The sequence below is a fragment of the Chlorocebus sabaeus genome, chromosome 5 (genome assembly GCF_047675955.1).
Source record: "Chlorocebus sabaeus isolate Y175 chromosome 5, mChlSab1.0.hap1, whole genome shotgun sequence".
Lineage (NCBI taxonomy): Eukaryota > Metazoa > Chordata > Mammalia > Primates > Cercopithecidae > Chlorocebus > Chlorocebus sabaeus.
Window position 1 is genome coordinate 15003346 of NC_132908.1, and position 13492 is coordinate 15016837.

Consider the following 13492-nt stretch of genomic DNA (forward strand, 5'->3'; position numbering starts at 1 on the left):
GCATTAGCTTCTGAGTCAGTAGGACTGGGATGGGGCCCAAGAATATGCATTTCTAACCAGCTTCCGGGTGATAATGATGATGCTGGTCTAGGGTCCCCACCATAAGACTGACTATATCAGATGAAGAGCTGCTGTGGAATTTTATAAGGGACGGGTCCACCTGACATCACCTAAATCTACTAATTAATCCTAACATAACAAAAAGAGGGAACTGACTAGACATTATAAACATTACATGCCTGCAGATGGGACACCACAGGAAGTACCATTACCACTAATGACATATTCTTGCTAAAAAGAAAAGGGGATGGAGATGGGGGATGCAGGTGATGAAGTCTCCAGATCTAATGCCTGTCTATGGAAAATGCAAGGCACAGGAGAGCACGTTAAACAATGCAATAAAATCCCAAAGGTGAGAGACTGCGCTCTGTCACCCAGCTAGAGTGCAATGGCGGGATCTTGGCTCACTGCAACCTCTACCTCCTAGGTTCAAGCGACTCTCCTGCCTCAGCCTCCCGAGTAGCTGGGATTACAGGCGCACACCACCATGCCTGGCTATTTTTTGTATTTTTGGTAGAGACAGGGTTTCACCATATAGTCCAGGCTGGTCTCAAACTCGTGACCTCGGGTGATCTGCCCACCTCAGCCTCTCAAAGTGCTGAGATTACAGGTGTGAGCCACCATTCTTGGCCAGGACTCTGTTTCTTTAACAAATAAATACAAACAAAAAGGCGAGGAACCTATAGATTAAAAAATAATTGAAAGAAAAGAAGCTGGCAGTGGCTCACATGTATAATCCCCTATTTTGGGAGGCCAAAGCAGGAGGATTGCTTGAGCCCAGGAGTTTAAGACCAGACTGGGCATTATAGCAAGATCCCTTCCCTTAAAAAAAAATCAGCCAGGCGTGATGATGCGTGCCTGTAGTCCCAGCTACTAGGAGGCTGAGGCATGAAGGTTGCTTGAGCCCAGCAGTTTGAGGCTGTAGTGAGCTATGATTACATCACTGCATTCCAGCGTAGGTGACAGGGTGAGACCCTGTCTCAAAAAAAAAAAAAAAAAAAGAAAAAGAAAAAAAAGAAAAAGCCACAGAGAATGAAAACATTTCATAAATATAGGGCATTTTCATTAGCCTAAAAGATCTTTCTGAGCCTTTAAATAAATTGCAATTTCATTGGTGCTGGCAAAATTGGATTGGTTGCCTCATCTTGAGAGGTAAGATAACCTGCAGTCGTGAAAAGACACCCAGATTTTGCAATCAGATGCGAATTCAAGCATGACTCTGCCACTGCAGAATGCAGGCTTCTGGGCGACTCACATAGATTTCTGAGACTGAAACTCACCATCTGTTAATACTGGGGGCCTAATGAGTGCCCTACAGAGCTGCCATGAGGTTTACATGAAACTCTCTACACCAAGCTTGTCTAACCTTCAGCCCACAGGCTGCACGTGGCCCAGGATGGCTTTGAATGCGGCCCGACACAAATTCATAAACTTTCTTAAAACAGTATGAGATTTTTTTTGCGATTTTTTTTTTTTTTTAGCTCATCAGCTATCATTACTGTCAGCGTTATTTTACGTGTGGTCCAAGACAATTCTTTTTCCAGTGCGGCCCAGGGAAGCCAAAAGATAGGACACCCCTGGTCTACACCAAGTACCTTCTGTTTCTACACCCTTTCCCACTTCCTATGACTCTAAGCAACTTCTCTCATTCCTAACCAAGAGCGTTTACTACTGTTGGATGTTTTAATTATGTTTATTTCTGGACAGCTATAGTCACAGAAGTGGCTCAATACGATACATGTTCCTTTAATAGTGTAACCAAGGTTAGTTTAAACAGGCAGCATAATAGAAAATGCGACAAAGTATTCAATAATTCCTTGATAATGTCTTGTTTCTTAAGATGTTGCAGCAGATTGTGTGTGTGTGTGTGAGAGAGAGAGAGAGAGAGAGAAAGAAACTGGAGGACGCATAAGAGAAATGGGAGGATGTAAAGATGAAATAAGATTGACCACAAGTAGGCCAGGTGTGATGACTCACACCTGTAATCCCAGAACTTTGGGAGGCCGAGGTGAGTGGATCACTTGAGTTCAGTAGTCTGAGACCAGCTTGGCCAACATGGTGAAACCTTGTCTCTACTAAAAATACAAAAATTAAAAATTATCCAGGAGTGTGTGCCTGTGGCCCCAGCTACTCCGGAGGCTGAGTCAGGAGAATCATTGAACCTGGGAGGTGGAGGTTGCAGTGAGCTGAGATCATACCACTGCACTGCAGCCTTGGTGACAGAGTCAGACTCCATTAAAAAAAAAAAAAAAAATCCAGAAATGTCAGAGCTGGGACCCGAACCTGCGTCTCATTCTGTAGTCTGTGTGGTTCTGCTTTTCACATAAGGTGGGTGGCCTTGTCAGATGCCCATAAAGGAATCCATTCTTTAAGACACCTGGCATAGTGCCTGACACATTACAAACACCCAAAATAGGACTCGAATCAGGGGAAGTAAACTACAGCTCCACACCACAAAGAAGGACATCTCACAACACACGCTTGAGCAAAAGAAGGTGGTCACAAAAAGCACAGGCTGACTGTTGAACTGAAGTCCAAAACCAGGCAGGCTACATCCACGGTGACAGAGCTCAGATAAGGAATGAATGAGCCTTGGGGGTGCAGTGATTGCAAGGACAGAACGTGATGGGGGCTGGGGCGGGTTGACGCTCTAGATCTTCATCTGAATGCCGGCCCTATGAGTGTTCACTTCCCGAAAATTCATTGAACTGCTGGGCCAGGTGACATGGCTCATGCCTGCAATCCCAGCACTTTGAGAAGCCAAGGTGGGCGGATCACTTGAGCCCAGGAGTTCAACACCAGCCTGGCCACACACAGCAAGACCCATCTCTAAGTAACTACCTGAGTGGAAGACAGAGGTAGGAGGATAACTTGAGCCCAGGAGGTTGAGACCAGCCTGGTCAACATGGTGAAACCTTGTCTCTAGCAAAAATACAAAAATTAGCTGGGTGTGATAGTGTGCACCTGCAGTCCCAGCTACTCAGGAGGCTGAGGTGGGAGGAACGCTTAAGCACAGGAGGTTGAGGATGCAGTAAGCCATGATTATGCCACTGCACTATAGCCTGGGTGACAGAGACCCCCATCTAAAAAAACATATATATATCCTCTCAAAAACTCATCAAGCTGCACACCCACGGTGTGTGGACTTTTTTGGTTGTAAAGTACACTTCATTTTCCTTCCCGCTTATCTTTGTGGTAAAATACAGCTAACATTCACCACCTCAGCCACTTAAATGCAGTTCAGTAGCATTAAGTATATTGATATGATTGTGCAGTAATTAAGAGTTTGTGCAGATGGTAGCCAATTACATCCCAAGAGGGATAGGAGAATGTTTCATTTGTTCTAAGCACCATAACAAGTAATGTGGACTATTTTTTTTTTTTTTTTTTTTGAGACATGGTCTTGCTCTGTCTCCCAGGCTAGAGTGCAGTGGCATGACCTCAGCTCACTGCAACTTCCATCTCCCAGGCTCAAGTAATCCTCCCACCTCAGCCTCCAAAATAGTTGGGACTACAGGCACCTGCCACCATGCCCAGCTATTTTTCTGTATTCTTTGTAGAGACGGGGTTTCACCATGTTGCCCAGGCTGGTCTTAAACTCCTGACCTCAAGTGATCTTCCCTCCTCGGCCTCCTAAAATGCTGGGATTACAGGTATGAGCTTCTGTGCTCTGCCCTAAATGGGCTCTAATTGCCATGTTGATGAGTTGCCTTAAAAGTTAGAAAAAATAGCAAAAAATACAACAGAAAAATAAAAGGACACGTACCTCTCCATTGCCCGGGACCCTGTCTAACCTCAGACTTAAAAACACAAACAAGATCAAGTGCAAAGATTCAGTCTGTCCAAAAAAGGAGGGTTTGGAGCAGGCTGGCTTCCCTCTGGCTTTGATGTCTCTGACAGTTACGACGTGCAAAATCTGCTTTGGTCAACACACAGCAAGATGGGGGATGAGAAGCTTGGACTCACGCTAGAATGCCGTTTTCCATAGCATGCTCCTTGGAACCCTAATTCCCTGAAATATCTGGGCTGGGGTGGACCCGGGGAGGTTGAGAAGCTCTTCCAACAGTGGGGCAGTCAAGGTCAAATCCATTTGGAAGGTGCTACATATTCCCTTTCCCTCAATGAGACACAGATCACACATCAGGACATTTAAGTCTCTGGCAGATCCGGAAACCTGAAAGCTGTTTTGCTGCTATGAGCCTCGGGTCCCCGAAACAACATTTGGCCACAGATTTGCCCTTGAGAAAATACAGTGAGCCTGACAAATTAATAATACTAATACTAGTAATAATAGTTGCTAACTCTGTTTTTTTTTTTTGTTTTCTGTTTTTTGTTTTTTTTTTTTTTTTTGACAGAGTATTGCTCTGTCATCTAGGCAGGAGTGCAGCGATGCAATCTCAGCTCACTGCAACCTCCACCTCCTGGGTTCAAGTGATTCTCATGCCTCAGCCTCCCAAGTAACTGGGACTACAGGCATGCACCACCACACCTGGCTAATTTTTATATTTTTAGTAGAGATGGGGTTTCACCATGTTGGCCAGGCTGGTCTTGAACTCCTGGCCTCAAGCAATCGATCCTCCCACCTCGGCCTCCCAAAGTGCTGGGATTACAGGCATGAGCCACCACACCTGGCCACAACCTCTGCACTGTTGACTCTCAGGCTGGGTCATTCTGTGTCGTGAGGGGGGCTCTTCTGTGCATTGCAGGATGCTCTGCAGCACCCCGGCCTCTGCCCACCAGATACCAGTGGCACCCATTCCTCCACTCATGACAATCAAAAGTGTCTCCAGACACTGCTGGATGTCCCCTGGGGTGGCAAAACTGCTCCCAGTTGAGAACCACAGCTTTAGAATAAAAACAAGGGCTGTCTTGGTAAAGGCCGTTAAAACTGAGAGCAGCTCTCACTTAGTCAAACTCAACTTGGAGTACCGACTGCAGAAGGTCAGACGGGGGCAAGGTGAACACATTGGACCACAGACGGACCACCAGTTGGCCCAACCCCAGGGACACTCTCCGTCTACCTTGGTGCACCTTCCCAACCCTCCCTCCTCCACCATCGCTCATGTTTAAGGTCCTGCATCAGCTCCAAGGGCTGAAAGGACATCTCTGAAATTATTACCCAGAACTGCTGATCACAAAGTACAGTTCACTTATCAAGAGCTGCTCTCAATGATTTTGGTTGGGGGTAGGGTCTCATTATATGCCCAGGGTAGAGAGCAGTGGTGCAATCATAGCCCACTGCAGGCTCAAACTCATGGGCTCAAGGGATCCTCCCACCTCAGGTGTGGGCCACTATGCCCGGCTAATTTTATTTTTTGTAAAGATGGGGGTCTTGCTATGTTGCCCAGGCTGGTCGCAAACTCCTGATCTCAAATGATCGTCCTGCCTTGGCCTCCCAAAGCTCTAGGATGACAGGCCTGAGTCACTTTGTCCGACTTTCTCGAATGTTTTGATGAAAACAAATGTCTCTGTCACCTTTGACATTAGTGGCGTTTGACACATCTGAGTGTGTCAGCCCTGTTTTCAGTCCTGTCCTGACCAACAACTGCTTCATTTTTTTTTTTTTTTTTTTTTTTTTTTGGAGACAGGATCTGCCTCTGTCGCCCAGGCTAGAGTGAAGAGGCGTGATCTTGGCTCGCTGCAAACTCTGCCTCCCAGGCTCAAGCCATTATTCCACCCCAGCCGCCCAAGTAGCTGGGATCACAGGCACGCACCAGCACACTCAGCTAATTTTCTAATTTTCGCATTTTTTTGTAGAGACAGGGGGTCTCACTTTGTGGCCCAGACTGGTCTCGAACTCCTGAGCTCAAGCGATCTGCCTGCCTCAGCCTCCTAAAGTGCTAGGATTACAAGCGTGAGCCACCGTGCCCAGGCTGCTTCATTTTTTGAGCACAAACAAGCTATTCATTAGCCTCTGGAAGACCTCAGGATGTCAAGTAACACGTCTCAGCTCTGCCTCAAACCCGTTGGGTGACTCTGGACAAGTCATTTGCCCTCTCTGGGCCTTGTGTTTTTCATTTAGGGAAAAGAAATCAATGGTAGGCTGGCCTAGCTCTACCATTCTGTGGGACCCGTCTGTGACTCCTGGCCAAAGGGCTGAAACTGGACCAACTGAGAACGCCAGGCTGCTTTAGGTTTTTTTTTGTCATCAGTTTCATTTTTCCCAGAGGAACTCAGGGGCAAAAGATCTTGCCCTCTCTGCTTCAGCATTAATAAAAAGTAAATTAGGCCAGGCGTGGTGGCTGATGCCTATAATCCCAGTACTTTGGGAGGCCGAGGCAGGAGGATCATCCGAGGTCAGGAGTTCAAGACCAGCCTGGCCAACACGGTGAAACCCTGTCTCAACTAAAAATACAAAAATTAGCCAGGTGTGGTGGTGGGTGCCTGTAATCCCAGCTACTCGGGAGGCTGATGCAGGAGAATCGCTTTAACCCAGGAGGTGGAAGAGCTGAGATCACATCACTGCACTCCAGCCTAGGCGACAAGAGCAAAACTCTGTCTGCAAAATAAATAAATAAGTAAGTAAATTAAATATCCCAGAGCCCAGAGAGTACAGGATTTGCATATCACCTCGCCTGGTCAACAGCTTTCCTCAGGATTTTGCTGTCAAGCCATTGGCTGAAGATTTTGGACCAGAGACACAAACCCAAATGTTTTTGGAGATCAGGTAAGTAATACAGAGTGACCCAGACCAGATGTTAGAGTGTTGCACATATTCTAAATACCATGCAGGGTTCAGCACTGTGGCTCACGCCTGTAATCGCAACACTTTGGGAGGCCAAGGCAGCCAGATCGCTTGAGCTTAGCAGTTCGAGACCAGCCTGCGCAACATGGTGAAACCCCATCTCTACAGAAAATACAAAAATTAGCCAGGCATGGCAGCACATGCCTGTAGTCCCATCTACTAGGGAGGCTGAGGTGGGAAGATCGTTTGAGCCTGGGAGGTGGAGGAGGTTGTAGTGAGCTGAGATCATGCCACTGCACTCTAGCCTGGGTGACAGAGTGAGACTCCATTTCAAAAGAAAGAAAGAAAGAAAAATTGCTTGTATTCTAAACGTCATAAAGGGCTGGACACAGTGGCTCACACCTGTAATCCAAGCAATTTGGGAGGCCAAGCCAAGAGGATTGCTTGAATTAGGAGTTCTAGACTAGCCTGGGCAACACAGTGAGATCCCATCTCTCTTTCAAATAAACGAATGAATGAATGCCACACAGGCAAAACAGAAGTTCTCTGAACCTGATCTGCAACACAGTTCACCAGCTGGAAGGACCTCTGCAGTGGAAATCCTCATTCAAGGCCTGGTCCAGGTGTAGGGAGGCGTCAAATACGTCACAGGGAGAGGGACTGGGTACTCTAAATGCACCTGCTCGGCAGGTCCCCAGCAGTACCAAAAAGGCAGTTTAGATCTGTTATTAGTAACAGCCACCGTATTTATTGGGCCCCTTGTATTCATCGGGTATCGGGCCAGACAGCTGCCTAGATAGACCATCTCACTATGTCTCATAAGCGCTCTGTAAGGTGGCATCATCTGCTGTTGCTATTTTCCTGCTAAGATGACTGAGGTCCTGGAAGGTAAATGAAAAGCCCCCACTTGTAAAATTTGGAGTCAGGAGTAGAATCCAGAATCGAATCCTAATTTTCTGCTAAGAGTAAATGGACACCCAATTAATTCTTAGCAGAATGTCCCTTTCTTGCCCCTGACCCTCCTCCGCCATTTCCACCCTCCCCTCACCATTCACATCCCCCCACCTCCCAAGGGCTTGTTCCCAAGAAAGCTCTACCTCACTTTCACAGAAAAAAAAAAAACTGAACGGTGAACCTGTCACTTTCTTATTGCCTTGTGACGTCTGCCTAATCATCTGAATACCAATGGTTTCAAATAACTCCAGAAAGAAGTTATCTTACCGTGTGACACTATTTTTTCCTCCCGACCAAGAAAACTTGGTTGGTAAGAGTTACTGTAGCCCCTGTGAAGGATGCCTCTGGAAGTGAGCAAGAACTGCTTATTTCTGGCCCTAAAAGCCCCACTGTGTTTTATATTTTACAATTCTGGCATACCACAGATTAAAATAAATGTGTAGCGCCCTGTGTCAGGGGTCCCCAACCCTTGTGCTGCAGTACCAGTCCATGGCCTGTTAGGAACCAGGCCACATAGCAGGACTGGGCAGTGGGTGAGTGAGCGTCACTGTCTAAGCTCCGCCTCCTGTCAGATAAGCAGCATTAGATTCTCACAGGAACGTGAACCCTATTGTGAACTGCACATACAAGGGATCTAGGTTGTGCGTTCCTTATGAGAATCTAACCAATGCCCGATGATCTGAGGTGGGACAGTTTTATCCCAAAACCATCCTCCCCACCCCCACTCCATCCCAGGTCCCTGGAAAAAAGTGTCTTCCACAAAACCGGTCTCTAGTGCCAAGAGGTTGGGGACTCCTGTCATATGTGACGGCAACAAGTTGCAATTTGCAATACTTTTTTTTTTTTGAGACTGAGTCTCACTCTGTTGCCTAGGCTGGAGTGCAGTGGTGTGATCTCAGCTCACTGCAACCTCTGCCTCCGAGGCTCAAGCGATTCTCATGCCTCAGCCTCCTGAGTAGCTGGGATTACAGGTGCACACCACCACACCCAGCTAATTTTTGTATTTTTAGTAGAGATGGGGTTTAGCAGAGACCATGTTGGCCAGGCTGGTCTCGAACTCCTGACCTCAGGGGATCCACCTGCCTCGGCCTCCCAAAGTGCTGGGATTACAGCGTGAGCCACTGTACCCGGCCTGCAATGTCTTTAGCCGGTCATTTGCAGTATGTATTAATTTTAGATACACATGCCCTTTAACTGAGCAATGGCATTTCTGGGAATTTATCCTACAGGTAAATTCACATAATTAGACAAAAAGTCCAAGGCTGAAAGAATGGCATTATCTATTATTCCCATTTTCCTGCTAAGAATATCAAGGTCCTGAAAGGTAAATGCAAGACCCTCCCCCTTGTAAAAGTTGGAGCCAGGATTAGAATCCAGATCTGTTTGAAGCCTAATTTACTCAGAGACGGCATTAGCGATGTTTAACATACCTGAATGTGTCAGCCCTGTTCACAGTCCTGTCCTAACAACTCACTGCTTCATCCTTTGAGCACAAACAAGCTATTCGTTAGCCTGTGGAAGACCTTAGGACTTCGAGTTACAAGTCTCAGCTCTGCCTAAAACTCGCTGGGTAACGCTAGGCAAGTCACTTGCCCTCTCTGGGCCTTGTATTTTTCAGCCTGGTACAGTAAAGTGCTATGCCCCGCATCTTTTTTTTGAGACAGAGTCTCACTCTGTTTCCCAGGCTGGAGAGCAGTGATGCAATCATGGCCCACTGCAGCCTTGAACTCCTGGGCTCAAGCAATCCTCCTGCCTCAGCCTCCTGAATAACTAGGACCACAGATGCATGCCACTACGCCCAGCTCATTTTCAAAATTTGTTTGTAGAGATGGTGCCTTGCTATGTTGCCCAGTCTGGTCTCAAACTCCTGACTTCAAGCCATCCCCCCACCTCAGCCTCCCAAATTGCTGGGATTACAGGTGTGACCTGCCATACCTGGCCTCTATGGCCCTTTCCTCACAACTTTGATGAGGTTGTTCCTCCCTAGCCCCTGAAACCCTGATACAAGTCACAGATGTCCGACCTCCCCTTTCAGCCACTGTGAACAGCTTCTTCCTCTGTCCTCGGATCACATACAAGGTTTCTTTCAAATTCTTGCCTGGCTTTCCCTAAACTCAATCTTTCCTCCATTGAGTGGCCAGGGTTAAATGTTGAAAGGTCAGGGGTGGAGGGAGGCCTAGAGAGCAAAAAGGCCATTAAGGCCTTAAAGTATGCCATCAAGACCCTAAATACGCCAGGTGCGGTGACTCACGCCTGTAATCCGAGCACTTTGGGAGATCAAGCCAGCCGAATCACTTGAGGTCAGCAGTTCGAGACCAGCCTGGCCAGTGTGGTGAAATCCCATCTCTACTAAAAATACAAAAATTAGCCAGGCATGGTGGTGGGCGCCTATAATCCCAGCTACTCTCTACTCAGGAGGCTGAGGCCGGAGAAGTGCTTGAACCCAGTAGGTGGAAGTTGCAACGAGCCAAGATTGCACCAGTGCACTCCAGCCTGGGTGACAGATCAAGACTCTGTCTCAAAAACAAACAAAACCCTAAACAAATGTTATTGGAGTTGGTAACATTCCCAATCCAGTAAAGGAATGGTCGCTTAACATATTAAAGATTCTAATCACCACTTTCAGCCCAATAGAAATGGGGCTGATGAGATCAAAGGGAAGAAACATTAAGAAAAGCTTCTCCTTTAAAGGCCACATCATTTAGGCTTCCCGGTTCTGCCAAAGATGAGCCATGCCATACTGAGCAAACATCTTGAACTCTGGTTGTGTTTGCTATAAATAACCATCTACCAAAGTTTCCCAGGGCCTAGGCACTGTGCTAAACCCTTCATACACATTAGCTCATCAAATCCTCCCACGAGGGTAATCTGTTCAACTCTGGAGTTAGAAAGACCTAGATTTGTAGAATCTTGTTTTCCTTACTGACTAGCTGAGCTGTCTTGAGCAAGTTATTCAGATGCCATATTTGTACAATCAAGCCAGTTATAATAACAGTATCTACTCTCTAAAGGGTTGTTTTGAAGACTTAAGATAGTGTCCACAAAGGGCTTAGCATCTCACCAGGCAAAAGTGCCCAAGAAACATGAGTTATTCTCATTACCCCATTGCCCAGATGAGAAAGTGAGGTTTGGGGAGGTGCTGGAGATGATTTCTAAATTTGTTTATGACCTTCTATGATTCTACTGGATTGAAAATTGAACTTGGTTTTCAAGAAAAATCTACTATATATCTACTCTTGGAATTACAACCTTGTGCCTAAAGCCTAAAACCCACCTGTTTCGATTCAAGCCCTGTGGAAAGGAGACAATTCCCTCCCATCCCCCACCCCCCAAAAATCAAACTTCTGAATAAGAGGGTTAGGGAAAAAGAATCCCACTTTTCTCCCAAATCTCTTCTCCTTAGGGCTTCTCCACTAGTTCTTCAATGGGTGAGGGACACAGTAGAGAAATCCCCAGGGCCAGGACCAACAGGGCTGTAGTGCAAGGCTGGGTAACTGACGAGGGGGCTGGGGATGGCCTCATGGAAAACGCTTCCATAAATGGGCATGTTTGCCTCAATCTCAGCCCTCCCACGGAAAAGTAATGATAACAAATCCATAACAAATACCTTGTACGGAATAACACATCTATTTTGGACATGATAATAAAAATGCATGGTGTTTACAGGGCAAGCCCGGCGGCTTCTCGAAAAAGGCCCAACTAGTTCCCGTTCTGGACTCTAGGGGTGGCAGCCCACCTAGGGTCACTGGTTTCTACTAGATCACTTCCCGCCCCCACAACCAGGGGACAAACAGTGCCTTTTATTTTAAATGTGCAAAAAGTCAGTTTATGTTTTCTCCAAAAGACATGGTGATAAACATTTACTTTGTTGGAAGCATTTAGTCCCACCAGAAACCTGACCCCAACAAGTTTGAGTCCATGGTAAAGAAGATAGTGGGGTCGAGGGTATGAACTTGGACTCAAACAGACCCGGGAATGGGTTCTACCACTTGCTGGCTGTGTGACACTTTACCTCTCTGAGCCTCAGCTGCCTTGTATACTAAACAGTCATCATAATGCCTTTCTTATGAAGTTGTTGCAAAGATTAAATGAGATAAGTTAAATGTTGCAATAGCATGTGGTACGTAAGTGTTCCATCAATGGTAGCTATCTCAATGGGAAAACATCCATTTCCTTCCAACAAAAATCCCTATCTTATTTCACACCCTGCCATCTAATGACTTTCAGTGCAGCGTCAAGTTCCCTCTCTAAATAATTCTAAAAGTATCATTAAGGAAATCAAACAAAAAACTACGCAAAGCAGTTTACTAACAGCTTGCCTTCTTTTCATCCAATCCCGGACAGTTCACAAGTTAATCTCTCAGTTCTTCATACTGTAACTAAACACTCCTGGCCTTGGGTTTCTAAATGTTTTTTTTTTTTTACTTCTGGACAAGCATGGTTTGAATGCTACTTTTTCTCAAGTGGCAAAATCCCTACCAGACCCTGTGCTGGAAGAAAACTTACAACAGACAGTAGCCACACTTTCTCTCGTTTTACCCATTTGGTTGGACAGGAGAGCGGCATTGACACAGGTGTTTCTGCGAGAAATTCCAGTGTCATCTTACCTAATGCACCTGCAGATCGTGGAAGCAAATGGAGACTTTGGAGCCCACCTGGGTATCTGGGGGCCTTTGGGGTCAACCTGGGTGAGATTTTTTTTAATTTGGAGATGAAAAAGTGGGCTGTAATAAACTAGATCACAACCAGCCTTATCTCCCAGGGGTTCTCAAGATAGTACCTGATAGAACTGATAAAAACACTTTCCTTTCTGCTAAGCCTATGCCCATGTGTTTTTAACTGATTTAATGCATTATCCACACAACTGTGCAATACCGTCAAATCCACTAGGAGCCTCACCTTGCCTGTCTGTGTGATAGCAAGTGACTTTTCAGTGAAGTTGAGCTGTGCTGTTTTTGGTGCCTAGAATAAAAGTGAGATGCCTGATTGTCTGCACTGAACCTCTGAGATTTCCAAGGGAGTATATCTCCTGGATTAGCCTCTTAACAAGAATCACCCAGGACTGATTTTCTTTTTTAAGGCCGATTTTTCTGGGGATTCTAGAGTTGGGAAATGGAGTTGGGTCCAGGCATTGATATCGTTAATAAGCACCCCCAAAATAGTACTTCTCACTGGCAACTTTGAGAAATGCTGTTTGGGGAAAATCTAGGATAATCTAGGATGATAGGGCAGAGAGACATCCAAATCACAACTCTACCCCCACCATGGTCCTTACGAGGTTGACAACAGGGACCCCTAAGTGCAACCCAGCCCCTATAGAATACCCTATAGGACTTTTAACACCCCCACGCCCCTGCAATCTGCCCCCAGAAGGACAACTACTACTTACAGATCTCCAACTGGGGGCTAGTGGAGAGGAAACTGGATGAAGAGCTCGGATCTGACGCACCTCCCAGGCCGGAGCGTCCAAATCTCCCTGCGCGTCTCGGACGCCTCTCTTTATAGACCCGGAGCTGCCCGCGGGTGGGAAAGGGGAGGAGGCCGAAGGGGTGGAGTTGGGGAGGGTCCCTCGCGGCCCCCTCGCCGCGCCCCCTGCAGGGCGCACCCGAGGCGGGAGCGCAAGGGGCTGGGGCGCTCCGGGGACAAGGACGCACAGAACAGGTGCGCACAGGGACCGGAGTCTCACTCCCGGCCCCAGGCGTTCGCCGACGCTCCGGATCCCTAGAGAAAGGGGGTCGAGCAGGCAGCGTGTGTGCGGGATGCTTGAGAATGTCTTCCCTGAGTCGGCTGCAG

The 13492-nt window shown here is 46.9% G+C and overlaps 1 protein-coding gene across 2 annotated transcripts in view; it reads right to left on the reverse strand.

The window, feature by feature from the left end:
- Window positions 1-13207, reverse strand: part of MYH11 (myosin heavy chain 11) — a 154550-nt gene extending 141343 nt beyond the window's left edge. For both annotated transcript variants that reach the window (XM_007986503.3, XM_007986493.3), the window contains exon 1: window positions 13089-13207. The gene's annotated coding sequence lies outside the window, so the exon portion shown is untranslated. The remainder of the gene's footprint in view (window positions 1-13088) is intronic.
- Between the last annotated feature and the right edge of the window lie 285 nt (window positions 13208-13492).